This window comes from Myotis nattereri (assembly GCF_964212035.1).
Source record: "Myotis nattereri genome assembly, chromosome: X".
Taxonomy (NCBI): Eukaryota; Metazoa; Chordata; class Mammalia; order Chiroptera; family Vespertilionidae; genus Myotis; species Myotis nattereri.
The window spans coordinates 68,176,080-68,203,429 of record NC_138078.1 but is presented as its reverse complement, the minus strand read 5'-3'; the positions used below and the strand labels follow the sequence as shown (position 1 = coordinate 68,203,429).

General features: G+C 48.3%; 1 protein-coding gene across 2 annotated transcripts in view; it reads right to left on the bottom strand.

Moving 5' to 3' along the window:
• Positions 1-27,350, bottom strand: part of LOC308536156 (synaptotagmin-like protein 5) — a 154,014-nt gene that overhangs the window by 19,625 nt on the left and 107,039 nt on the right. Inside the window, exon 12 of one of the 2 annotated variants that reach the window (XM_081115220.1) lies at positions 15,747-17,151. The exons of the other annotated variant lie outside the window; for it this stretch is intronic. The gene's annotated coding sequence lies outside the window, so the exon portion shown is untranslated. Of the gene's footprint in view, positions 1-15,746; positions 17,152-27,350 lie in introns of those variants that run through there. 2 annotated transcript variants of the gene reach the window in all.

Here is a 27,350-nt window from a genome sequence, read left to right as displayed (position 1 = left end):
GCTAAAGGAACTGCTGTAAAAAGAAGAAACAGAAAGGTAAGAAGGCACACAAACATCCTATATAATAAAAGGGTAATATGCAAATTGAGTGAACAGCAGAACAACCATTCACTATCATATGCACTGACCACCAGGGGGAAGATTTTCAATGCAGGAACTGCCCCCTGGTGGTCAGTTTGAGCACCACTCAGGCAAAAGCCAGGCTGACTGCTGGCAAGCACAGTGGCCTGTCTCCGCAGCAGTGCTAGGATGTCCAACTGTGGCTTAGGCCTGCTCCCCGCATCAGTTGGACATCCCCTGAGGGCTCCCAGACTGCAAAATGGTGCATGCCAGGCTGAGGGACCCCCCACACCGAGTGCATGAATGTCATGCACCGGGCCGCTACTGTGTCTATATCTCTCTTATATTAAAGAAGAAGGTATCTCCATCATCCCTCCCCCACAAACCCCGTCCACCAGCAAATAGTTTTTTTAAGTGTCTAGGCAGCCCTAGCTGGTTTGGCCTAGTGGATAGAGCATCAGCCTGTGGACTGAAGGGTCCCAGGTTTGATTCCAGCCAAGGGCACATGCCTGAGTTGTGGCTTGATCCCCAGTAGGGGGCGTGCAGGAGGCAGCCAATCAATGATTCTCTCTCATCACTGATGTTTCTGTCTCTCTCCTTCACATTCTCTCTAAAATCAATAAAGTATATATAAAAAATAAAGTGCCTAGGCATTGGCACAGATTTTCTATAATAATCCTATATAATAAGAGAGGAATATGCTAATTAGCCATTACACCCTGATCATGGATCAGCAGGAGGGCGGGCCAGCGAGGTGCAAGCAGGCTGTGAAGAGCTATAGGAGGGTGCAGGGCAGCAAACTATGAGGGGGGGAGGGAAGGTCAAAGGGTCAGGGAAGCTACAGGAGGGTGGAAGTGACCTACTGGCTACAAGTGGGCGGCAGAGAGCTACAGGATGGGACAGGGCAGCAAACAAGCAGGAGGCAGAGAGCTACAGGAGACAGCAGGGCAACAAGCTATGGGGAGGAGCTATAGTAGCAGGGGACAGCAGGCGGAGTGCTACAGGAGTGTGGCAGACTTACTGGTGCACAAATTCGTGTGCAGGGCTACTAGTAAGGAATAAAAATGGGGACAAACAAGTACTCACCAATAATAATATTAAACGTAAAAGGATTAAATGTTCCAATCAAAAGACATAGGGTAGCTGAATGGATAAGAAAGCATGACCCATATATTTGCTGTCTGCCAGAGACTCACTTCAGTATGAAGGATTCACAGAGACATATAGTGAAGGGATGGAGAAAAATTATTCACGCAAATGGAAATGAAAATAAAGCTGGGGTTGCAATACTTATATCTGACAAAATGGACCTCAAAGTAAAGGCCAGAATGATAGATAAGGAGGGCCACTTCATAATACTAAAGGGAGAAATTCAACAAGAAGATGTAACTCTGGTAAACATATATTAACCCAACACATGAGCAATACAATACATAAACAACTTCTGGAAGATATCAAGAGAGAGATTGATAGCAATAAAATCATAGTAGGGGACTTTAATACTCCATTGGCACCATGGATAAATACTCTAAACAAAAAATCAACAAATAAACATCAATCCTAAGTGACTCATTAGATCAAATGGAATTAATTGACATATTCAGAATATTTCACCCCAAAGCTACAGAATATACATTCTTTTCAAGTGCACAAGGGACATTTTCAAAGATAGACCACATATTAGGATACAGGCAAAGTATCTTCAAATTAAAGAGGATAGAAATCAGCAGTTCTCAACCTGTGGTTCGCGACCCCTTTGGAGGTTGAACGACCCTTTCACAGACGGGTCACCTAAGACCATCCTGCATATCAGATATTTACATTCTGCTTCATAACAGTAGCAACATTACAGTTATGAAGTAGCAACAAAAATAATTTTATGGTTGGGTCACAACATGAGGAACTGTATTCAAAGGGCCAGAAGGTTGAGAACCACTGATAGAAATCATAACATGCATCTTCTCAGATCATAATGGCATAAAATTAGAAATCAACTACAATTAAAACAATGAAAAAAATCAAACACTTGGAGGCTAAATAGCATGCTATTGAACAATGATTGACTTACCAAAGAGATCAAAGAAGAAATAAAAAGCATTCTGGAAACAAATGACAATGAAAACACAACAATCCAATATCTATGGGACACAATGAAAGCAGTCCTAAGAGGGAAGTTCATAAGTCTACAGCCTACCTCAAAACAAACAAACAAACAAACAAAAAACCACAAGAAAAAATGGTAATAAATTATCTAACCTTACAACTTAATAAATTAGAAAGAGAGCAACAAGAAAAGCCCAGAGTAACCATATAGAAGGAAGTAATAAACATCATAGCAGAAATAAATGATATAGAGACAAAAATAAAATACAATACAAAAGATCAATGAAACCAAGAGCTGGTTCTTTGAAAGGATAAACTAGACTGATGAACATCTATCCAGGCTCACCAGGAAACAAAGAGAGAAGACCCAAATAAACAAAAGCAGAAATGAAAGAGGTGAAGTAACTACTGACCCCACAGATATACAAAGGGTTATAAAAAAAACAAGACAAAACTACAAACAACTCTACTCCAACAAACTGGACAACTTCCATGAAATGGACATATTACTGGAAAAATACAAGCTTCCAAAACACAATCAGGAAGAATCAAAAAAACCTGAATAGGCCAATAACTACTGATGAAATTGAAACAGTAATTAAAAAGCTTCCAGCAAACAAAAGCCCTGGACCAGGTGACTTCACAGGGAAGCTTTACCAAACATTCAAAGAAGTACTAAAACCAATTCTTCTGCAACTATTCCAAAAAATTCAAGAGAAAGGCACACATCCAACCTCTGTCTATGAAGTCAGCAGTACCCTAATCCCAAAAACAGATAAAGACACTACAATGAAAGAGAATTACAGGCCAATATCCCTGATGAACATAGATGCTAAAATCCTCAACAAAATTCTAGCAAACTGGATCCAGCATTACATTAGAAAGATCATAGACCATGACCAAGTGAGATTTATTCCAGGGATGCAGGCTGGTACAATATCTGCAAATCCATAAGTGTGATACATCACATAAACAAATTGAGAGACAAAAATCAAATAATCATATCAACTGATGCAGAAAAGGCATTTGATAAAGCCCAACAACTTTTTCTGATAAAAACTCTCTACAAAGTGGGAATAGAGGTATCATACTGCAACATAATAAAAGCTTTATCTAACAAACCTAAAACCAACTACATACTCAATGGACAAAAACTAAAACCATTCCCCCTAAGAAAAGGAACAAGACAGGGATGCCCACTCTCACCACTCCTGGTCGACATAGTACTGGAAGTATTAGCCATTGCAATTAGACAAGAAGAAGAAATAAAAGGCATCAAAATTGGAAAAGAAGAAGTAAAACTGTCCTTATTTTTAGATGACATGATATTGTACATAAAAAAACCCTAAAGACTCCATCAAAAAACTATTAGACTTAATAAATGAATTTGGCAATGTAGCAGGATACAAAATTAACGTCAAGAAATTTTTGGCATTTCTATACAGCAATAGTGAACTTATAGAAAGAGAGACTAAAAAAGCAATCCCACTTACCATCACACCAAAAAAATTAAGATACCTAGGAATAAACTTAACTAAGGAGGTAAAATACCTATATGCGGAAAACTACATGACACTGAAAAAAGAGATAGAGGAAGACATAAACAGATGGAAGAACATACTGTGTTCATGGTTTGTTAGAATCAACATCATTAAAACGTCCATACTACCCAAAGCAATCTACATATTCAATGCACTCCCTATTAAAATACCAAGGGCATATTTCACAGACCTAGAAAGAACTCTCCAAAAATTTATCTGGTATAAAAAAAGGCCCCCAGTAGCCACAGCAATCCTGAGAAAGAAGAACAAAGTAGGTGGGATCTCAATACCAGATTTCAAGCTGTATTACAAAGCCACTGTTCTCAAAACTGACTGGTACTGGCACAAGAACAGACATATAGACCAATGGAATAGAATAGAGAACCCAAATATTGACCCAAACCACTATGCTCAATTAATATTTGACAAAGGAGGCAAGAACATACAATGGAGTCAAGACAGACTCTTCAATAAATGGTGTTGGGAAAATTGGACAGATTCATGCAAAAAAAAATGAAACTAGACTACCAATTTACACCATACACAAAAATAAACTCAAAATGGATAAAAGACTTAAACATAAGATGGGAAACCATAAAAATACTAGAGGAATCCACAGGCAGTAAAATCTCAGACATATGCCAAAGCAATTTCTTCACTGATACCACTCCTAGGGCAGTGAAAACTAAAGAGAAAATAAACAAATGGGACTACATCAAAATAAAAAGCTTTTGCACAGCAAAAGAAACCATCAACAAATCAACAAGAAAGTCCACTGTATGGGAGAACATGTTTGCAAATGTTATCATTGATAAAGGTTTAATCTCCAACATTGACAGGGAACTCACACAACTTAATAAAAGGAAGATAAATGATCCACTGAAAAAATGGGCAACGGAATTAATAGATACTTTTTGAAAGAAGACAGAAGGAAGGCCAAGAGACATATGAAGACATGCTCAAAGCCACTAATCATCTGAGAGTTGCAAATCAAAATGACAATGAGGTACCATCTCACACCTGTCAGAATGGCAATCATCAACAAATGCTGGAGAGGATGTGGAGAAAAAGGAACTCTCGTGCACTGCTGGTGGGAATGCAGACTGGTGCAGCCACTGTGGAGAACAGTATGGAGTTTCCTCAAAAAACTAAAAATGGAACTCCCATTTGACCCAGTAATCCCACTTCTAGGAATATATACTAAGAAACTAGAAATGCCAATCAGAAAGGATTTATGCACTCCTATGTTCTTAGCAGCACAATTCACCATAGCTAAGATTTGGAATCAGCCTAAGTGCCCATCAGCAGATGAGTGGATTAAAAAACTGTGGTACATCTACACAATGGAATACTTTGCTGCTATAAAAAAGAAGGGATTCTTACCATTTGCAGCAGCATGGATTGAACTGGAGAGCATTATGCTAAGTGAAATAAGCCAGGCAATGAAGGAAAAATACCACATGATCTCACACATTTATGGAAAATAAAGTACATTATAACCTGATGAACAAAAAGAGAGATACAGAGGCAGTAAAGCATCGAACAGACTGCCAAATTACAGCGGGAAGGCTGGGGAATGTTGGGGAGAGGAGGAAAGAGATCAACCAAAGGACTTGTATGCATGCATATAAGCACAACCAATGGACACAAGACACTTGGAGGGTTGGATGAGGGCATGCGGCAGGGGGTAGGGGAGGCTGGGGGAAGCTCAATGGGGAAAAAAAGGAGATATATGTTACTTTAAATAATAAAAAAAACAAACTAAAACAAACAAACAAAAAAACAAAGTCCTATTTTGCTTCAGGTTCCCACACCAAGGTGATGAGACAATCTTTTTGGTCTTCCTTAAATTAGTTGGTAAAGTGGATGAGCTATCTCCCTATAGCTGGGAATCCACAGTCTGTGGTATCCTGTAATGACCAGGAAATCCCTTAGTTGTTTCAAGGTCCATGGCAAGGGGAAAGTGGGGATAGGTTTTATTCTTTCTTCTCCTAAGGCCTGAATTCCTTCCGAAAAGTTTAGGCCTATATATCTAATGGACCTCAGGCACAATTGAGTCTTGGCTTTCAAGACCAGCTGGGTAGGTAGAAAGTTCATTAGAGCCTTAGTTCCTTCTTGTGAGTTGTCCTCCAAAGGAGCAAACAACAGGATGTCATCCACATATTGGATGACCTTTGTTTGGGGATGTTCAAACTGGCTAAGGCAGCGGTTCTTAATCTGTGGGTCGCGACCCCTTTGGTTGTTCGACCCCTTTGGTTGTCGAACGACCCTTTCACAGGGGTCACCTAAGACCATCCTGCATATCAGATATTTACATTACAATTCATTACAGTAGCAACATTACAGTTATGAAGTAGCAATGAAAATAATTTTATGGTTGGGTCACAACATGAGGAACTGTATTTAAAGGGCCAGAAGGTTGAGAACCACTGGGCTAAGGTCTCAGGATAAGGCCTGCCCAAATAAATGAGGTTATCTCGAAAGCCCTGGGGCAGAACTGTCTAAGTTAATTGGGAGCCCTGGTAACTAGGGTTCTCAAAGGTGAACAGAATCTGGGAATCTGGGTGTAGAGGTATACAGAAGAAAGCATCCTGAAGGTCTAGTACTGTAAACCATTCGGGGTCCTCAGGGGTCTGGGCCAGTAAAGTATAGGGATTAGGAACTACTGGGTGCCTCATTTACTAATATCAAATCTTGTACTAGCCTCCAGTCTCTTTTGGGCTTCTGTACCCCTAACATGAGGGTATAACAGGGGCTATCACATGGCTTCAAAAGGTCCTGTGCCCTTAGATTGTTAATTATGACCCTGAGTCCCACAAGGGCGTCAGATTTAAGGGGATACTTCCTCTGCTGTGGATAAGAGGAAGACTCCTTAAGGCGTATGTGAGCCAGGAGAGTAGTAATGGCTCATCTTATCTTGCCCTGAGTGGCCCAAATGTCAGGGTTAATTTCAGGCTCTATCAGTGGAAGACACAGAATTTTCTCTGGGTACATATGAATAGTTGTCCCCAGGGGGTTAGGATATTTCGCCCCAGGAAGGCATGATCAGGAAGGCATGGGAAAAGAACAGCTTACCCCAGCTACACCCTAAAGGTTGAGAAAAAGATATTTTTATCAGTTTTCCAGACACACCAGTAACAGTCACAGCCTCTGATAGCTGACTGGGGTTCAAGAGAAGTACTGAGAAAGTGGCTCCTGTGTCGAGAAGGAAATTAATTTCCTTGCCCCTGACCACCAGGATTACCCAGGGCTCCTGGGAGGAGATAACAGTCCTATGGGGAGCAGGGTTGGGAGGCCCTGGGGCCCATCAGTCCTGCTGACCAGCTGGGTTATTGGATCTGCTCCCTGGGATCTCTATCCCTGAGGACAGTCTGACTTCCAGTGGTCTCCTTTACAAATAGGACAGGGCTTAGGGGGTCATTTCCTTCACCCCTTGGAGCAACTCCACCACATATTCCAGCTTGGCCATCATAGTTTTAAAAGGTGACTGGGACTGACTGTCCACCTCCGGGTCCTGACTTGAGACCCTTATTGGCCTCTTGGAGCAGGGCTTCTATGACCTTCTCCATTTTAGTAGCCTTGGCTTGATCTCTCTTGTTTTCCCCCTCTTCCTCCTACTGGTCCCTGTTATAAAATACAGAGGTAGCAAATTTCAGGAGATTCTCTAAGGTACTTTTGGGACTGATAGCCAATTTCTATAACTTTCTCCTGATGTCCGTAGCCCACTAGGTGATAAATTTGTCCTTTAAAATCAGTTGTCCCTCTGTTGTATCTGATCATATTGGTATGCCAGTGCCTCCTGAGCCTTTCTAAAAATGCTGAGGGGTTCTCATCAGCCCCTTGATTAATTGTGGCCAGCCTAGAGTAATTGACAGGCTTTGTTTTGCTATGCAGCAGGCCCTCAATAACACAGACTTGACAGTGCCTTAGTGTCAGCATTCCATTTGGGATCCATAGGGGGAACTGCCTCCTATCCCATTAAGTAATTCTTTCTTCTTTCCTCAGGATATTGTACTCCTTGAGCTATAGTGAGATAGACCTTGTACCTGAATTCCCTTGTATTTTCTAATAGTCTGTCTGTGTGACAGTCTGTCTGTGTGACAGTCTGTCTGTGTTCAGTCTGTCCTAAAAGTAACATGATGTCTCCATAGGAGAGATCAAACATTTGAGTAAGGCTTTAGAAGACCTCAATATATTTATCAGGGTCATTGGAAAATTTCCCTATATCACTCTTTTTTTTAAAAAAAAAATACATTTTATTAATTTTTTACAGAGAGGAAGGGAGAGGGATAGAGAGTTAGAAACATCGATGAGAGAGAAACATTGATCAGCTGACTCCTACACAACCCCCACTAGGGATGTGCCCACAACCCAGGTACATGCCCTTGATCAGAATTGAACCTGAGACCTTTCAGTCCGCAGGCCAACGCTCTATTCACTGAGCCAAACCAGTTAGGGCAATCACTCTTGATTTATCTCAGATCTTATAATGAGAAGGGAAATTGTACTATGGTGGGGCCAAACTCCCCATTGGTTTGCTCAACTAAGGGGAACAAACCCATGGGAGAGGCTGGATTTGGCATTCCACTGGGTGTGGGCCCCCCTGGCTCGGGGAGATACCTCCCCTGGGGGTCCCTGGTACTGTGGACAGTAAGGCTCACATGGAAGCACTGGCTGTGGGGTGGCCTAAGCCTTTTTCTCTGGTGGATTCTGAGTTATTATGGCCAGTAGAGAGGGGTCTAATAGTATTTGCAAAGATTTGGTTTATCCCTTAAACCAAAAAAGGCCGGGACATCAGGGATTTCTGACCACTTTCCCTCTAAGATGGTGTTATAATTCAGGCTTCCCTCAGAGGACCATGTCTCCCCCTTGCTAGCTAGTACTGGGACCAAGCCTGGGAGCAAAAGAAAATCAGGTGTTTCTTCTTAAGGGTTTGAGGGTAGAATGTGCCCCAATATTTAAGAATATAGCCCAAAGGGCTATCTGCAGGGGGTGTGGATGAAGTGCGTATTATCTGTAAGAAAACACACATGTCCAGCACCCTTTGTGATCTTCCTTCTCTGTCTGGGGCATCTCCTAGACAAGGGATATGAGATGAGTGCCTCGTTGCATGCAACCACAAATGAGCATCTGCCAGACTTAGTTGTGCTTACTCGCCAGGCCTGGTGTGTCCTGCCCTGTGGTTGGGTGCACCTTCATCCTCATCTGGGAATGCCTATGGTAACCCGAGTACCTTCTTGGAAGTGCCTGAGGAAATTAAAATGTTTCTGAAGTATCCACTGGGCCTCTTTGAGCAGTATAGAGAGGAGGGACCAATAGCAAGTTTCTTGCAAAGATGAACACTTTCATTGTGTCCAGGATCAGGACTCAATAGTGGTGGCCCTCGTTTTGGCCTCAAACTTATCATAAACTCGCAGTTCCCTCATAGGGCTTTCTATATCCACCACAAGGGAGGGAAAAATGTAAAAAAGATGGTATCCCTTTTTAACCAGGACCAAGCTCCTATGTCCATTGGTGATTTGCTTGGTCAGGTGGAAAAGATGCTTACGGAATGGAACTTAAAGGACCTCAGGAGAGCAGTACAAGAAGTGCTGGAGCGCCTCTACTACTGCCCCAAATACAAATCCCCTAACTCTCCAGCCTGGTTGTTGCTCCTTAAATTTCACATAGGGAAAAACTCCTGCCCTACCTCTCCATTGGACTTCAAAACCCACCCACACATGGCGTGGTGTGAATACCAGGGGCAAGTGGTGCCCTTCAGGCAAGGGCACGCCTCTCTTGGCTCTCCTAACATTCTATTGAAGACTTGAATTCCCTCTGATCCCCATAAAGTCACTGCAAGGAGTTGGAAGAAGTCAGGCCTCTGTGGGCTAGGTCCAAGGAGAGATTGAGGGGATGAGGGAATCCTCTGTTCATGCATGGTTGGGTTACTATGTGGTAGGGGACACCAAGAACAGCAGATCAACTAACCAAAACCTGGACCTGAAGAACTCAGCGTCCCTCTATCCCCAACCTTGGGTGGGAGGAGGAAAGAGGCAGGAAAGACTGAGTGCATCTCTGGCAGTAGAAATCCTAACAAGGGAATGGGCCAGGGTTGGGCTATGTGTGCTTTTTCATAGTGTGCCTTTCATTGGTTGGACTTTGTCTTGCAACTGGCGGAAAGCCTACTGCTTTTTAACCTGATCTGACAACCAGTTAACCCTAGCATGGGGATCTTCTTGTGGCAGCCACCCCAATGGCATTTAACTGGCTGACCCATGCCCACTTCAGAGGGTCCAAGGGCCAGAGATTGCATCTGGGAAAGGGAAAGTGGAAGAAAATTACTCATTAGAGATGACAGCTGAATTAAGTGGCTGATGGGCACCTGGCAATGCCTCCAAAACTATAAAGGAAACAACAGAAGTGATAGAATCAGTATGCTCACCATCTGATGCGAATAGTTCAGATCCTGGACAAGCCTCCAAAGCTGATACTCAACAGCTGATACTCAAAGCTGATACTGTAATAGCAAGCCAAGGTTCTTCCCAGGATTGTGTCTCACGAAGTTGAAGAATAAAAATTGCAGACCAGAAGATTTAAGCAAAAAGCATAGGATTTATTGGAAGTAGATACAGACTCCCCACATGGGGAGGGGGCCCAAGAAAGGGATGCCACAAAAGCTCTTATCTAGGGGTTTATATTTGTCACCTCTTCTTCATTTCCTCCTTCCTGTTACCTCCTGATTTGTCTTCCTATCCTTCTTTGGCTTAGTAACAGTCTTAGTTATGTCTCCCTCCTCCCTCTCTTCAGCAACATTGTAACCAAGCATTCCTCCTTGTTCCATCCATCAGCAACATTGTAACTAAGTGTTCTGTTATGCCCTGGTGACTTGGCCACCTGCTAGAACTTCCTTCTTTCTTATTTCCCCTCACCCTCTGCCTACCTGCCTCTAACTCCTCTCACTGGCACTCCCTGGTGGAAGTCCCCAGAACTCTTCTGGGAAGCAGTGCTTTGAAACAGGGAGAGGTGAATGAACTCCCAGGGCTGAGGAGAGAGGTAGCTCCCAACCTGCTAAGGGAACCTGGTGCCACTGACCTCACGCTGGTGCTTCCCCTCTCCCTCCACCATCCCAAAGGGCTCTGTCCTGACCACTTGGGGAGGGCACCCCCTCTTGCGCTACCCAGAGAATCCAACCTCCAAAGGAGATGCCCTACTGCACCCTTTGGAAATTCAGAATTTGGGCAAAGTATAGCTCAAGTGCTCTGCTAGAGATCATGTCCCAGCAAGGGAGTGGGGTGTGGGGGGAGCACCAGCTCAGCATGAGTGCCAAGGGCTGATGATCCTGGAGGCCAAGCATGGGTTTTTGGGACTCCTGGAGGCCGCCTCCAGCATCTTTAGCCATACCAAACTAAACACACCCAATCTCCTCTGATCTGGGAAACTCAGCAGGGTCAGGCCTGGTAATTACTTGGATGGGAGACCTGTTGGTAATACTGGGCACTATAGACTGTTTCCAACAGAGATGTCCACATGCCCATAATAGGCACACAAGCCCACATGCTTGGCGGCCAGATCCAGTGTGCCTGCCTCTAGTTCTTGTGGAATTTTTCCACACCACCCTGAAGCTCTTGGGGCTGTCTCTCCAGAAATGTGGTGCTCTGAGGCCAGCCATCATGCCCGCCCCCTTCCTACCAATCTGTGAAACTCCCACTGCTCCCCACCCACTCCACCCCACCCCACCCAACACCCCCCAGGGGAGTGGTCCCACCACTACCCTCCTTCCCTTGGAGGTATGGAGGGAACCCCAGGGCTACTCTTGGAACTAGGACCTGGTGGGCCACCCCCCCCCCGAACCCTGGCCCCAATCAGGGAAAGGTGTCACCCACCTTACAGAGTGCACTCCTTGATTAGAGGGAGGTGTCCCTTATCCAGCACCCCTGGGTGGAAGCCCACACTGAGCCTCTTGGGACCCGGTGCTTGGAGACAGTGGGAACTGAATGAATGCTGGGTGCTGAGGAGGGAGGTAGCCCTCAACCTGCTAGGAAAACCCTGCACACCCACGCCCAAACCACCACCTATGCCAACCATTGCCTTCCACCATCCCTAGGGGGCCCCTCCTGTGCTAACCATGGAATCCCATCCCAAAGGAGGTGCCCTCCTGCACTCTTTGGAAGCTCATAAGGTGGGCGAGGTGCAGCTAAAGGTCTCAGTGAGAGATCTGGTCCCAGAGAGAGGGCAGGGACCCAGGGAGCACTAGCTGAGCTGGGGGCCAAGGGCTGAGGGGCCTGGAGGCCAGACATGGTCTCTTGGGGCTTCCGGAGGCCACCTCCAATATCTTCAGCCATACCACTCTGAATGCACTGGATCTCCTCTGATCTGAGAAGCTAAGCAGGTACAGGCCTGGTTAATACTTGAATGGGAGATCACCTGGGAATACTTGGTGCTATAGGCTTTTTTGCCCCATGGAAGGCTGGCCACGCACCACAGGAATGCAAGCCCATACGCATGGTGGCTGGATCCAGGGTGACTGTTTCTCTTGTTCCCATGGTATTTTTCCATGCCTCTCACACCCCTGGCCTGTGGGGCTATCCCTGGGGAACTGTGATGCAATGTTGCAGGCCCATACCTTCCCCTCTCCTGCCATTCTGTGAAACCCCCTCTAACCCCCCACCCCTGCCTTCTCACCTCCTCCTTTTGGAGGTGTGGAGGGAACCCCAGGCCTACTCTGGTAACCAGGCCCTGGTGGCCCACCACCTGCCCACTGCTCCCAATCAGAAAAATGTGTCTCACTCCTTACTGAGGGTATGACTCGATTAAAGGTGTTGACTCTTATCCGGGCATGCCCATGTGGAAGTCCCAGCACTCCTTTGCAGACCAGGTGCCTCGAAACGGTGGTAACTGAATGAATCCCAGGTGCTGTGGAGGAATGTATTCTCCAACCTGCTAAGTGAACACCACACCTCTGATGGAAGGCCAGTGTTGGCCCTAGCCTTCCACCATTATTAGGGGGCTCTGTCCTGCCCAGTTGGGCATGGCAATCCCTCCCGTGCTATCCAAAGAATTCCAACTCCAAAGGTGGTGCCATCCTGAACCCTTTAGAAGCTCAAAAGTTGGGCCAGAGTCAGCTAAAGGGCTCAGCTAGTGGGCAGGCATCAGAGGGGTACAAGCTCAGCATGGGGGCCAATGGCTGAGAGGACTGGAGGCCAGGGGCAGGCTCTTGGGGCTCCCGGAGACCACCTCCAGCATCTTTGGCCATACCACCATGAATGCACCAGATCTCTGATCTGGGAAGCTAATCAGGCTCAGGTCTGGTTAATACTTAGATGGAAAACAGCCTGGGAATACAGAGTGTGTAGGCTTTTTTTGCCCCAGAGAAAGCTGGCCACCCACCACAGGTACACAAGCCCACAGGCTTGGCGGCAGGATCCAGGGTGCCTGTGTCTTTTATTCCCAAGGAATTATTCCATGCCTCCCACTCCCCTGGTCTTTGGGAGCCTCTCTCAGGAACTGTGCTGTGCTGTTGCAGGCCACCATGACTGCCCCCTTCCTGCCATTCTGTGAAACACCCTCTGACTCCCCACCCTCACCTGAAACCAGGTGAGTGGCCCAGCCTCTCCCCTCCTCCCCTTGGAGGTGTTGAGGGCTACTCTGGTAAGCTGGCCTGGTGGGCTGCACCCCCCCCCCAACCACTGCCCTCAATTAGGAAAACGTTTTGTCCTCTTTACTGATAACAGCCTGTGATTGGAGGGGGTGTATCTTACCCTTGCATTCCCAGGTACAAGCCGCCAGCACTCTTCAGAGGACCTGGCACCCCTAAAGAGGGGGGACATAAAAAAACCCCAGTGCTATGGAAGGAGGTAGTTCCCAACTTGCTAAGGAAATCCCAAGCTCCCTACCAAAGGCTGTTGCTGCCCCTGGCCTTTCACCATAGCTACAGGAGGCTCTGTCCTGCCAGTTGGGGAGTGAAACCCCTCCCTAGCTACCCTGGGAATTCCATCCCAAAGGAGGTGCCCTTCTGCACTCTTTGGAAGCTCAGAAAGTGGGTGAGGGGAAGCTAAAGGGCTCAGCTAGAAATCTGGGCCCAGGAAGTGGGCAGGGTTCTGGCCCAACATCAAACTCAGTGTGGAGGCCAAGGGCTGAGGGTCCTAGAGGCCAGGTACACACTCTTGGGACTCCCGGAGGCTGCTTCCAGTCTCTGGCCATACCACCCAGAAAGTGGATATTCTCTGATCTGAGAAGCTAAACAGGGTCAGCCCTGGTTAGTGTTAGGTTTGATTGAACAATTGAATTGGTATACCTCCCCTGGGAGCCGACTTTCAGGCCATTTCACAATGGACATTCCCTTTTGCTGAGACCATATTTTACTTGCTGAGACCACATTCCACTTGCTAAGACCATTATCTCTCCCCTCCAGACCAACACAGAGAATTCTCCACCCAGAGAAAGCCCACCAAAAGTCCTTTAAAAACTTCTGACTCCCGTTACTGGGTGCTGGAGCCATTTGGGGCTCAGCCACCTGGTGTGCGGATGACCGAACAAATTCATAATCCCTCACCCTTCTGGCCATGTGCTTTCCTCCCTCAGTGACGCTAACAGTTAGTACTTGAAATGAAAGATTGCCAGGAATACCAGGTGCTGTAGGCTTTTTAACAAAATATATTTTTATTGATTACAGAGAGGAAGGGAGAGGGAGAGAGAGAAGTAGAATCATCAGTGATGAGAGAGAATCATTGATCAGTTGCCTCCTGCACACCCCACAATGGGGATCCAGCCCTAACCTCCTTGTTCATAGGTCGACACTCAACCACTGAGTTATGACCCGGCACTGCAGGCTTTTTTGCCCCAGAGGCCCCCCACCAGCCCTCCACAGGCACATGAGCCAGCACAACTGGTAGCAATGAGAGGGTTAACTTGAAACGCAGGCAGATAGGGCAGGGGTCCAGTGGAAAACAAAGGCAGGTGGAACATAGGCAGGGGCAGACATGGCAGTTTGAGCAAGCCTAATCACAGAAACCATCCAAGCAGAAATAATCAAATGTGTCTGGACTCAAAGGAGGAGGCATGGGAAAACAAGGGAGGGCCTGCAGTCACAAGGTGTAGGAACCCATAGAAACAGAGAAAGTTCAGCATAGAGACAGAGAAAGAACACATAGAAATGGGGAAAGTTCAGGTCCGTTGCTTTGCAAAAACAATTGAGGGACTCAATCAGATGATGACACAGGCAGACATAGAGCAGGCTTGTGGCAAATATATAACCCTGAACTACAAGGCTTTAAAGGGCAGCCCACTATTGGGTCCCCCTCCCCTTGTGGGGAATCTAAATATGCTTGTAATACATTTTTCACACTTTTGCTTAAAGCTTCTGGTCCTTGGAGCTCATTCTTCGGCGTTGCAAGACACAACCCAGGGAAAACAACACCTTGGCTCACCGTTCTGGCTATCAGCAGGATCCAGGGTTTCTGTGTCTCTTGTTCCCGTGGAATATTTCCACACCTCCCAGCCCCCTGGCCCATGGGGCTGTCCCTCAGAAACTGTGATGGGCTGTTGCAGGCCACCATGCCTGCCCCTGTTCTGCCATTCTGTGAAACTTCCCCTGCCCCCCCGCCCCCCACTCCCACCCTGATGAGTGGTCCTGCCTCTGCCCTCCTCCCCTTGGATTTGTGTAGTGAACCCAGGGTTACTCTGGGAACCAGGCCTTAATGGGTTCCTGATCACCACCTCCAATCAAAAAATGTGTCACCTGCATAACAGAGGCCACCCCTTGATTAGAGGGGTTGTGTCTTACATTGGCACACCTGGGTGAAAGTGCTCAGCACTCCTCTGGGGACCCAGTGCCCTAAAACATGGGGAACTGAATGAGCCCCCAATGCTGCACAGGGAGGTAGCCTCAAACCTGCTAAGGGAACCCAACCCCCTGGACCAAAAGCCAGTGACGCCCCTCACCTTCCACCATCCCTGCAGGCTTCTTTCGCACAATACCCAGGGAATCCCCCCCCCCCCCCACGCACACAAAGGAAGTGCTCTCCTGCACCCTGTTAATGTAAAAACATTCAAACCTGTAAATAATTTTTGTGAGTTTATTTGAGCCAAACTGTTGACAATTGCCAGGAAGCAAAATCTGAGTGGATTGGGATAATGCTCCTGAGAATGGCAGTTTTTTTAAACCTATTTTTATACATTTCAATCAAAGGAGGAGGCATAGGTGGGTTACATGAAATCCACTGGTGCTACCTTAGAGAGGCAGGAGGAAGCAAAGTGGGGAAACCTCTGGGATTAGATAAAAAATAAAAGGATACACACATACTTCTTTAATTTAGGTGAGTACAGGATAGTTAACAGTCAACAACCTGATAACAATAACAATGAAGGAATTTGTGGTATCTGTCCTGGCCCCCAGGGCATTTGGTCGGGCCCTGAGAGGTTGAGGGGTGGGAGGGGCGGGAGGAGAAAGGGAAGTTACAAGTTACCCAGACATTTCAATGATATGTTATAGTAGATGCAAAAAAACAATAAGCTCAGTTAAGGTAAAGATTGACCTTGTCAGGGAAGATACCTGCCTAGGAGGTGACTACCCACCATAATTACTTTTAGTTGAAGTTTAATTTCAGACCATCTCTTGTGGTTACTTTAGGTCTCAGAGTTTGCAAGACTGCCATGCAGGCCTTCCCTGAGCTTGTCAGGTTAGCCCCTTTTGTCCACAACCCTTTGGAAGCTCAGAAGGTTGTTGAGGGCAGCTATAGGGCTCAGCTAGAGATCTGGACCCAGAGCGGGGGCAGGGAGTGGTGCTGGAACCAGCTCAGCATGGAGGCCAAGTGCTGACGGGCCTGCTAAGGGAATCCAGTGCCTCAGACAGAAGGCTAGTGCCGCCTCTAGTCTTCTGCCATCCCTCTGGGGCTCTGTCCTATCCAGATGGCTTGGGCAATCCTTTTTGCACTATCCAGGGAACCACACCCCCAAAGGAGGTGCCCTCCTGCACTCTTTGGAAGCTCAGAAGTTGGGCAAGGGGTAGCTAAAGGGTTCAGTGAGAGAGTGGGGGTGGGGGGAGTACTGTCTTAGCATGGGGGCTAAGGGCTCAGGCTCTTGGGACTCCAGGAGACTGCCTCCAGGGTCTTCTGCCATACCACCCTGAAAATACCTGGTATCCTCTGATCTCTGAAGCTACTGGTAAGCAGGTTCCTTCCTGGTTAGTACTTGGATGGGGGACTGCCTGGGAATATCAGGTGCTGGAGGCTTTTTTGCCCACCAGATGCCTGCCACCCACCAAAGGCACACAAGCCCACATGAATACAAGCCCAGATGCCTAGAGTGCAGATCCAGGGTGCCTGTCTCTTTCCAGGTGGATTTCTCCAAGGACCCCTGCTCCCATGAAGCTGTTCATCAGGAACTGAGGCAGGCTGTAGCAGGCCACCATGTCCGCTCCAATGCTGCCATTCTGAGAAACTCCCACAGCCCACCAACTCCACACCACCTGCAAAAAGGAATGGGTCCACATCTCCACTCTGCCCCTTGGGGTGTGGAAGGAACCCCAGGGCTACTCTTGGAAGTTGGGTCTAGTGAGCCACCCCTCCACTGTCACCCCAATCAGAAAAGGTGTTGCCCCCTTTACAGAGGGTACCCCTCGGTTGGCTGGGCATGTCTTTTACCCTGGCACACTCCGGTGGAAGCCCCTAGAGCTCCTCTGGAGACCCGGCACCCCAAAGTAAGGGGAACTGAATTAAGCCCAGGTGCTGCAGAGGGAGGTAGCCCCCTTCCTACGAAGAGAATCCCGTCTGGACCAAAATGCAGGTGCCCCTCGCCTCCGCCATCCCTAGGGTGCTCCATCCTCCCAGTTGGGAAAGGCCCCTCTCCCATGCTACCCAGGGAATCCCACCACCAAAGGAAGTGCCCTCCTGCACCCTTTTGAAACTCAGAAGGTGGGTGAGGGGTAGCTAAAGGTCTCAGCTAGAAATCTGGTCCCAGCGAGGGGACAGGGGAGGGGAGAAGCACCAGCTCTCTGTGGGGGCCAAGGGCTTACAGATCTGGAGGTCAATCTCAGGCTGTTAGGGTTCAGGAGGCTGCCTCCAGAGTCTATGGTTATATCAACCAGGCCTGATCTCCAAGGTAAGCAGGGTCATGCCTGGTTAGTAACTGTTAGGTCGGAGAGAGCCCAGGTTCGGATGCATGCAGAGATGTGATGAGACAATGGACTTCCCCTGGAATTTCTCACAGGTCAAGGTGCCAGACACAGATACAGGCTTCTTCTCCCTTAATCCACATACCCCTGCCCATTCCCTGCAGCAGAGAATTCCTCAGCTCATGTCCCCGCCCCTCACCCAACTGCAGTATAAAAAAAGCCCCCCCCCCCCACTGTTGGCGTGAATCCACGTGCCCTGTCCTTGGGGTACGTGGGTCTCCCGGGGACGCAGAATAAACCTTTTCCTTTCCTTTCTTTTCTGATTCACTGGACTCTATTTCTTGCGCCACATCCTGAGCCACCTAACTTAACATTTGGTGCCTTGAAACCCGGGTGGCGCGAGCACTCCCTTTGGCCGTCCCTCCACGGCTCTGGGTGCCCGCCTCTCCCTCCTCGTGGCTCTGGACCCATCAGGACCTCATCTCTTCAGCTCAGCAACTTTTCCCAGTTTGGCAGCATCAGCGGTGAGTCCCGCCCCGCCCCGTGCCGGTCCCAGGTGGCCACCCGCCCGCCGGCATCTCTGTCCGTAAAACGTGGCCACGTCAGAGATTGCCTCTCCAGACCCTTCCAGGAAGGCTCCTCTGGACCTGGGAGGGTAGCAGGGATGCCTCTACTCCGCCCACGGTCCCTCCGTCCCTTCCCTCCGTAGCGTGGGTTAAACCGCTGGGACGCCAGCCTTTAGCCCCGCTACAGGCCATGGGTATTGCGCACGTGGAATCCAAATTCCCAACCACCTGAGCACACCTCTAGGGTGCCGGCTCGCCGATCTGGCTAATGAAAACGGGACCCTGACTTTACCATCACACTGACCTCAGTAATTTCTGCCAGTGAACTGGGAAATTTGCCCAAGTCTCTCTCTCTCAGTCTCTCTCTCTCTCTCAGTCTCTCTCTCAGTCTCTCTCTCAGCCTCTCTCAATCTCTCTGCGTTCCCCTTCCCTCCCCCAAAGTTCCTTCCGCCATGCCATCTCTCCTCACTCCGCCCTTCCTCCTCCCTCCGGGCTGTCCCTGCACCGCCGAGCCCCAGATGTGTGCGGTGCATGTGGGGGTGAGTTCATGTGCTGGGTGTGGGACACAGCGACGGCACTGCCATCGTCTCCTCGTCCCCTCACCCCCTCCACCGGAGAACTCCCCCGAATTCCCCTAGCGAAAGCCGCCCACTCTCCCGTGGACCTTGTGCCCCTGTCCGTCCACACTCTCCCCTCCTCCCTCCCTGCTAGACTCTCCTCCAGCCATGCCTTCCGTCGACCCACTGACCCCGCCTCCCCTCTTCCCCCCCCCCCCCGCCCCACCGCTGCCGAAAACTCAAACCGCCTTTCACAACCCCACATCCCTGCACGCCTCCGCCGCTGCGCAGTCGGTCTCAGTTACCCAGTCGGTCGCAGTCTGTCCGTCCGCGCACCGCCCCAGCCGCTAACGCTGTAGTCTGTAGCCGCTGCTGGACCGGGAAACTCAAGTCCCCTGCCGCCCATGCCTGCTTTCCCAGTCTGTGCACACACGGTCCGTAGGCTCTACCTTCCTTCTGTCCTTCCTCCTCCGTTCTGCCCCTGGGAGGTTGCGGCTTTTAAACTCAACTGCCGATACCTCTCCCAAGCCCACCCAGGCCACGTCTCCCACGCTCTCCCCTCTCCTTACAGCCTGCCTTAGTAACCCGTACCCCACGCAGTGCCCTCTATAAGGTCTAACCTCCCGCCTTCCTCTGTGCGCTCCACCCCCATGACTGCCAGCACTTTAGTTCACAGGTGGCCGGCCAGTTCCCTTTGCGAGAGGTTGCAGCTGTGCTCTCTTCAGACCCTCTTAACGAGAAGCTTCCTTCTCCCCTAGAGCCCAAATCCTAAGAACGTCAGCTCCAAAACAGCCTCTTCCATTTCTGCACCCATTCTACCCCTGCCATAGTCCCGTCAGGAACTGAGGGCATAGTCTGAATCTATGCCCCCCACTCTCTAACCCGACCTTTAAGGTCTTTATTGGTCCTCAGACCCAGGTCCGAGATCGAGTGAAAAATGGCCTTGAAGGTTCTTAATGTCCTGGAGGAGCAGGCACAGTCAGAATGGGAGGCCTGCCTTCCACAGGAGGTAGACCTGCAGACACGCCTTAGTTGTGGCCCTGTGGTTGACGGCAGCCGCCATGGCCCCAAGGGGGCTGTGCGCGGTGGGGGTGCAACGAAAGGAAAGCCACCGGAGAATGCTTCAAATGCGGAAATGAAGGCCACTGGGCAATGCAGTGCCCCCAGCCCCGGGCTCCGACCAAGCCCTGCCCAGCGTGAGGTCAAAATGGTCACTGGAAGAGTGACTGTCCCTGGAAAAGTGGCGGGCCCTTTACGCCTCAGTGTAGGGAGACCACCCTTCCAGTCCAGGACCCATCCGCTGGCCATGTTGGAACTGGCTGAAGACTGAAGAAGCCCAGCCTGGATGACTCCAATCCCCTTGCTGAGCCTTGGGTCACAATGAAGGTAGTAAGTCACCTTCCAGGTTGACACGGGGGCTGCCTTCTCTGTCCTGCCCTCCTTTTTAGGGCCCCTTTATCCTTCCAAGATCTCGGACATGGGTATTGACGGCAAATCCACCTGCCCTCTGGCCACTGGACCCCTTCCCTGCCTCCTTGATGATAGCATGCCCCATGCCCCTGTTAGGACGAGACATCCTCACCATCCTAGTGGCCACTCTGCAGCTCACTCTGAGCCCTTCAGCTTCCCTGCTCCTTCCACTCCTGGCCCCCTCCCTTTACAGGGACACCGATCGATCGATCCTCCACTGCCATGCGTCCCGTCATGGGGCCCAGTTGTCCCAGACCACAGTAGCCTAGCTCAGTCTTCGCCTAGCTCAGTCTTCGCCGAGCTCAATCTTCACCATGAACGCCTTTTCTCCTTCTCTCCGCCACAACTGTCCCCTCCTCTGAACTGAAAACTGCTCTGACTTCGCCCCATCCCCCTCCACCCTCCCCAAAGGAAAAAATGCGGCAGTTTTAAATCCAAGCGGCTAGAGGTCTGGGAACAGGCTGCGCGACCTGCTCCCTCCCTCCCCGCCTTTTCTCCAGCCTCCAGGTCCCTGGCTTCCACTGCTCCTTCCATTTTCCCTTGGATAACAGCGCATTCTAACATTTTCTCCCACTTTCACAGCAATACCTACCTCTCTCAGGCTCACCGAGTGCCTCCCACTATCCCCGAAGAAGATTCGGCGACACCATCCAGGACTAGATGACCCATCATTCCTTACAGGCTCTTACCTGGCAAGGGACCCTCCAATTTTGCTCAGGTTTTTCATATTTTCAGGTGAAATGGACACGGAATGATGAGGGAATCATCAATTCTACTGTCTGGATGGGAAATCCTCTAATGCCACTCTCTATTTACGATCCCTGGACCTACTCCTATGCCCACCCTCATCAACATAACTTTCCATCTACTCTCTGACATCAGTCCCTCCTCCTCTACATCCTGCTGGATTTCTGTCACTGGGTCAAACCCTCATCATAGCCACTCAATTCCAACCTATTGAACCATCTAACTAAACTCTCTCTAGAAATTCGCAGCTCCTGGCTAGACCTCCTGCCCGTGGCCCTGACCAAACTCCAGCTACACCAAGGAGCCCCACTTTCTTGAGCCCTTTTGGCTCTTCTTGCTCAACCACCATCTTCTTACTGATCCCCCTCCCCTGGGTACGTATCTCCCATATCTGTCTTTAACCAGGCAATTGCTCCAAGAACACGAGAACAGGTTTCTGCCCAAGCCAGAGCCGACCAACCAGGACTCCCAAGTCCAGCCCTTCACACTGGCGACTCGGTCCTCCTTAAGAACCTACAACCACAAGCCTTGGAGCCTAGGTGGACAGGACTTCACACTGTAATCCTCACAGCCCCCACTGTGGCCAAGCTGCTTGGCGACTCCAGCTTGACGACCTGTCCTGGCACCGCCTCTCCAGACTCAAGAGGACCCCGGAGCAGCATGACATCTATAAATGTGAGATGTTGGGCCCCACTAAGGTCTGCCTTAGCCGCCCTCCCCTCCTCCTTCTTCTCCTCCCGGCCCTGAGCAACCTACACCCACCCCCACCCGCTTATGTGTGGAGGTTCAAGGTCCGTGAAACCTACTACCAGAACGGCAAACAAGTCACCTGGCAGGTAGGATTTCAGGACTGCCCTCAGTTCGGATGTCAGACAAAGATCCAGATGGCTGTCAACATCCAGTCAGTGTCCAATATTGGCTGACCCTATGTCTCTTTTGCTTATGACCAGCGGAACCCAGACAGGTGTAATCAAGATGTCAACACCTATGGGGTTACCATGGGAGAGACTGTCATACCACACCGCAGCCAGTCTCACCAAGGCCAGCCCAGGTACCTTCTTTTGGTGCAACGGCACCTTAAGGAACTGCATGAACTCCTCTGACCCCGGGCCTTGCTTCGTGGTCACAGTAGTTCCCCAACTAACCTTGTATGGAGAGTCGGAGCTCACTGGTTGCTCCCTCCATCCCATCCCTGGACCCGCCGGGCTGCCTTCCTCCCTGTCATGTTAGAGGTGAGTATCGTCACCTCGGTAGGCCTCACTGGGGGGCCCTCGGGAACAGTCTGGTCACTGCTCAGGACTTTAATGACAAGCTCCGGTTAGCCCTGGAGTCTACTACCGCCTCTTTTTAGCCTCCCTACATTGACAAGTGACATCAGTAGCCCAAGTAGCCCTGCAGAATCAGCTCGCCTCAGACCTTCTGACTGCAGAAAAAGGAGGAACCTGTATATTCCTTCGGGAAGAATGCTGTTATTACATCAATGAGTCCGGAGTAGCAAAACGTAAACGTACAGACCCTGATTAAGCTGACTGAAGAACTACATGCAGGACACTTCCAAGACAACTCTCCTTCCGGCTGTTTCCAAAGCCCCTTAGCCACCTGGGTCCTACCCATGATAGGGCCCCTGATTCTCATCTGTGTTCTTTTTTCTCCTAGCCCCCTGCCTCCTCAAGTTCATCCACTCCCGGATCACGGAGATGTCCTGGGTGACTGTGAATCAGCTCCTGCTCCATCCCTACGCTCAGCTGCCCTCCGACCTGCCTCTGCCTAACCCTGGCCTTTAAACGCCCCCCCCTCCATCGCCCTTAGCCAGCTGGAAGTAACCAGAACGAGTCGCAGTCCGTTATCACCAAAAGGCCGGGATGTTAGGTTGGAGAGAGCCCAGGTTCGGATGCATGCAGACATGTGATGAGATAATGGACTTCCCCTGGAATTTCTCACAGATCAAGGTGCCAGACACAGATACAGGCTTCTTCTCCCTTAATCCACATACCCCTACCCATTCCCTGCAGCAGAGAATTCCTCAGCTCATGTCCCCGCCCCTCACCCAACTGCAGTATAAAAAAAGCGCCCCCCTCCCTGTTGGCGTGAATCCACGTGCCCTGTCCTTGGGGTACGTGGGTCTCCCGGGGACGCAGAATAAACCTTTTCCTTTCCTTTCTTTTCTGATTCACTGGACTCTATTTCTTGCGCCACCTCCTGAGCCACCTAACCTAACAGTAACCACCTGGGAATACCAGGTGTTCTAAGCTTTTTTGCTTCTGGACGCCCGCTCGCCTGCCAGTTACACAAGCCCACATACCTAGAGGACAGATCAAGGGTGCCTGTGTCTCTTTTTCCTATGAGATTTCTCCATTATCTCCTTCACACTCCCCCCAACTCCTCCGCTCTTATGGGGCCGTCCCTCTGGAAATGCTCCACTCTGCAGCTGGCAAACACACTTGCTCCCTTTTTGCCATTCTGAGTAACTCCCACTGTCCCAAATCCCCCAAGCTCGCAAAATGGAATGGCTCTGCATCTCCCCTCTGCCCTTTGGTGTGTTGAGGGAACCCCAGGGCTATTCTGGGAACCAACCCAGGTGGGGCGTCCCCTGTCTGCTGCCCCCAATCAAAGAAAGGTGTCTCCTGACTTTCAAAAGGTACCCTCCATAGGAGGGGGTTGTCTCCTACCCCTGCGTGCCTAGATGGAAGTCTGAAGCACTCCTTTGGGGACCTGGTGAACCCTAAACAGGGGGAAGTCAATGAACCCTCAGTGTTATGGAGGGAGTTAGCCCCCAAGATGCTAAGGGAACCCCACACCTCTGACCGATGACAGGTGCCACCCTTCCCCTTCCACCATCTCAAGGGGCTTCCCTGTTGTGCAGGGCACCTCTTTCCACACTACCCAGAAAAATCCCATTCCCAACAGAGGTGCCCTCCTGAACCCTTGGGAACTTCAGAAGGTGGGCTAGGGTGAGCTAAAAATCTCAGCTAGAGATCTGGTCCCAGTGCCTGGGTGGGTGTGGGTGGGAGGAACACCAGCTCAGCATGGAGCCCAGGGCTGGGGGGCTGGAGGTCAGGCTAGGGTTCTTGGTGTTCCAGGAGGCTGCCTCCAGCTTCTATGATATCTTCCAATGTATCTCTTACTTTTGTGGAATTGCATGTGATTATTGGGCTGGATACTAAGAAGACTTCTGATCCCTTCTGTGACTAAGCATGGACTCAAAGGCTTGGAGAGGAGTAACCTCTTTCTTGGAAAATTGGAACCGGAAGAAATACTCTCATCTATATAATAAAGAGCCAGAGTCCTAAGGACCCAAGGCTTGATCAGACTGGAAGTCAGTGCTGGGTTGCCTTGGTGACCCAGCACTGAGTATGGCCACTGCGGGTACCTTGACCCAGCACTGACTGCCTAGGGGGCTGCGGATCAGGCCCGGAGAGAGGCTTGCAGAGAGAGAGGCAAGGTCTGGTCCATAGCCTCTGTGTCAGCGGTTGATCAGAACTTGCCTCCCTTTCTCTCCCCGCCTGGCCAACAGCCGAACCTCCATTTCTCTCCAGGCCTCCACCAGGGCTGCTGATCACCCCCACCTTTCTGATCAGGCCCTGTTGATAGGCCCAGAGATGCTGACTGGCATAAAAACTGACCAATCAGAACCAAATTGGCTGGCAGGGGAGGGCAGTTAGGGGTGATCAGGCAGGCAGAGGCAGTTAGGGGCAATCAGGCCACCAAGGGGAGAGCAGTAGGCTTTCTTGTTGTTTTGTTGATGGTTTCTTTGCTGTGCAGAAGCTTTTTATTTTGATGTAGCTCCATTTGTTTATTTTCTCCTTAGTTTCCATTACTCTAGGAGCTGTATCAGTAAAGATATTGCTACAATATATGTCTGATATTTTGCTGCCTATGGACTCTTCTAAGATTTTTATGTTTTTCCATCTTACGTTTAAATCCTTTATCCATTTTGAGTTTATTTTTGTGTATGATGTAAATTGGTGGTCTAGTTTAATTTTTTTAGAGAATAATTTCTTTACTTTCTTACCTAAGAAATATCATCATCTGTCATGCTCTTTGTTATAATGTACTCTAGAGGGAGAGCTTTATTGTCTTTATATATGGAATAGCATGTTGATTCATCATATTGATGGCATTTTGCTATTCCAGATGTGCTATCTTTACTAGAGAAATGCAATAAAGTCCCTAGGACCTGGGACTCAGATATTAACTAGGAAAATACTTTCTTTTTAATTCCTGTCAGCAAAGATAATCAAAAGCAAGAGTGTATGCCAGTGGTTCTCAACCTTGGCTGCACATTAGAATCACCTGGGAATCTTTTTAAAATCTTGATTTCTGGGCCTCATCCTCCAGAAATTTTGTTTCTTTGTTACTAATGTTGTGGCCCCACCCCATAACAAAGAAACAGAATTTCCAGAGGATGAGGCCCAGAAATCAGGATATTAAAAAGATTCCCAGGTGATTCTAATGTACAGCCAAGGTTGAGAACCACTGGTACATGCTGTTGAGAGCAAAGGGAATCTTTTTGTAACAGCATATATCTTTAAATAACAAAATTTTCACATTCTGGGAAACTTATAAAGAAAATCCCTCTAGATTTCTGGCTACATGATTTTTTCTTTTCTGGGGAGGAAAGGCACTCAGATTGGGAGATAATTTTTGTCTATTTATTCAAACAAACTAAGCATCTATTACTTTGTCAAGTGCTGATAATTCTCCTCAAATATGTGAGCAACACAGACCTAAACTTCTATTTTGAGAACTTACTTCCTCAGAAAACTCCTGATTCTAAATTACTATATCAATTAAGGTCTCAGTAGGAAACAAACTGAACACTGAAACTGTGACTGTGGCATTGAGGAAAGATTAATAAAAGGACTCCACATTTATAAAGGTGTGGTCAGGATTAAGGGAAACTAACAAGGAATAATGAAGCTCACAACAGCTGGGAGATTTTATACTGATAGGTCTGAAGGGGGAAAGGGAGGGAGTGATTACTGAAGCTATATCTGCAGGAGAAGGCCACCTGACTGGATCTGTAGCCAGCCATAAGAAGAGTCATTTTGTGACCCAGCAGTAAAGAGACAATGGAATAACTCTATCAATCTCACTATTCTCCCACCATTCAATTTCCTACTGGTACCTTCCTTTGGTCAAACCCAACCAAAATCCACAGGGAAAGAGAGGTCCATTGAAGCAGTTCATTAATATTTGGCTTTTGGGGCAGAGAACAGAATGAAGAAGTGCAAAGAGAAAATATGCAGGTACAGATGTAGACTATCCAGAACCTATCTTATAGGTAGAATTGGCAGCGTTTTTTTAGTCTAATATAAAATAATACTGCATCTTACAAGTAATAGCATCTTAGAGTAAAAGGATTCTATCATGTGTCAGGTGTCAAAGCTCTCAAGAACTTTAGAGCATGAGGAGATGTTGGATATCACTTCAAGACCCTTATAAAATCCACAGCAAATAGCTGAACTAGGAGTAGAAGCTATGCCTCTAAGCCATCAAACCAAATATTCTTCATCACAAATCACCCTCTTTCAAAACTTGATTTTGTATTCCTGATTCAGGTCCCATATTTTTCACTAGTATAAGCCAAGCTGGTATCTAAATGATTTTCTCTCTATATGATTATCAGCAGGAACACAAGTGTTTTAAAATTCATGCAAATCACTGTTAAACATCAAGAAACAAACAAATCTTGGAAATCACAGCTATAGAGCAGTACACTATAGAACAGTGTTTGAAACCACTTAGAATTCACTTCTACATGACTAGGAAGTGTATAAAAATGTTAGAAAACACTTTGAAATCACAGATCAATATCAGGAAACAGTGTAGAACAGTGTTTGATGAAACTTGGGGATCATTGCTAAAGAGCAGTACACAGTGGAACAGTGTTTGAAACCACTTGGAAGTCATATCTAAATGGCAGGAAACGGTGTAAAAGAGTTTGAAAACTCTTGGAAATCACTGATCAACATCAGGAAACAGTGTAGAACAGTGTTTGACAAAACTTGGGACTCACTGCCATAGAACAGTTCACTATATAATAGTGCTTGAAACCACTTGGATTTCGCTTCTAAATGGCAAGAAATGGTGTTAAGGTGTTTGGAAACGCTAGGAACTCACTGATCAACATCAGAAATCTGTAGAACAATGTTTGACAAAACTTGAAAATCACTGCAGTACACTGTAAAAACAGTGTTTGACCCCACTTGGA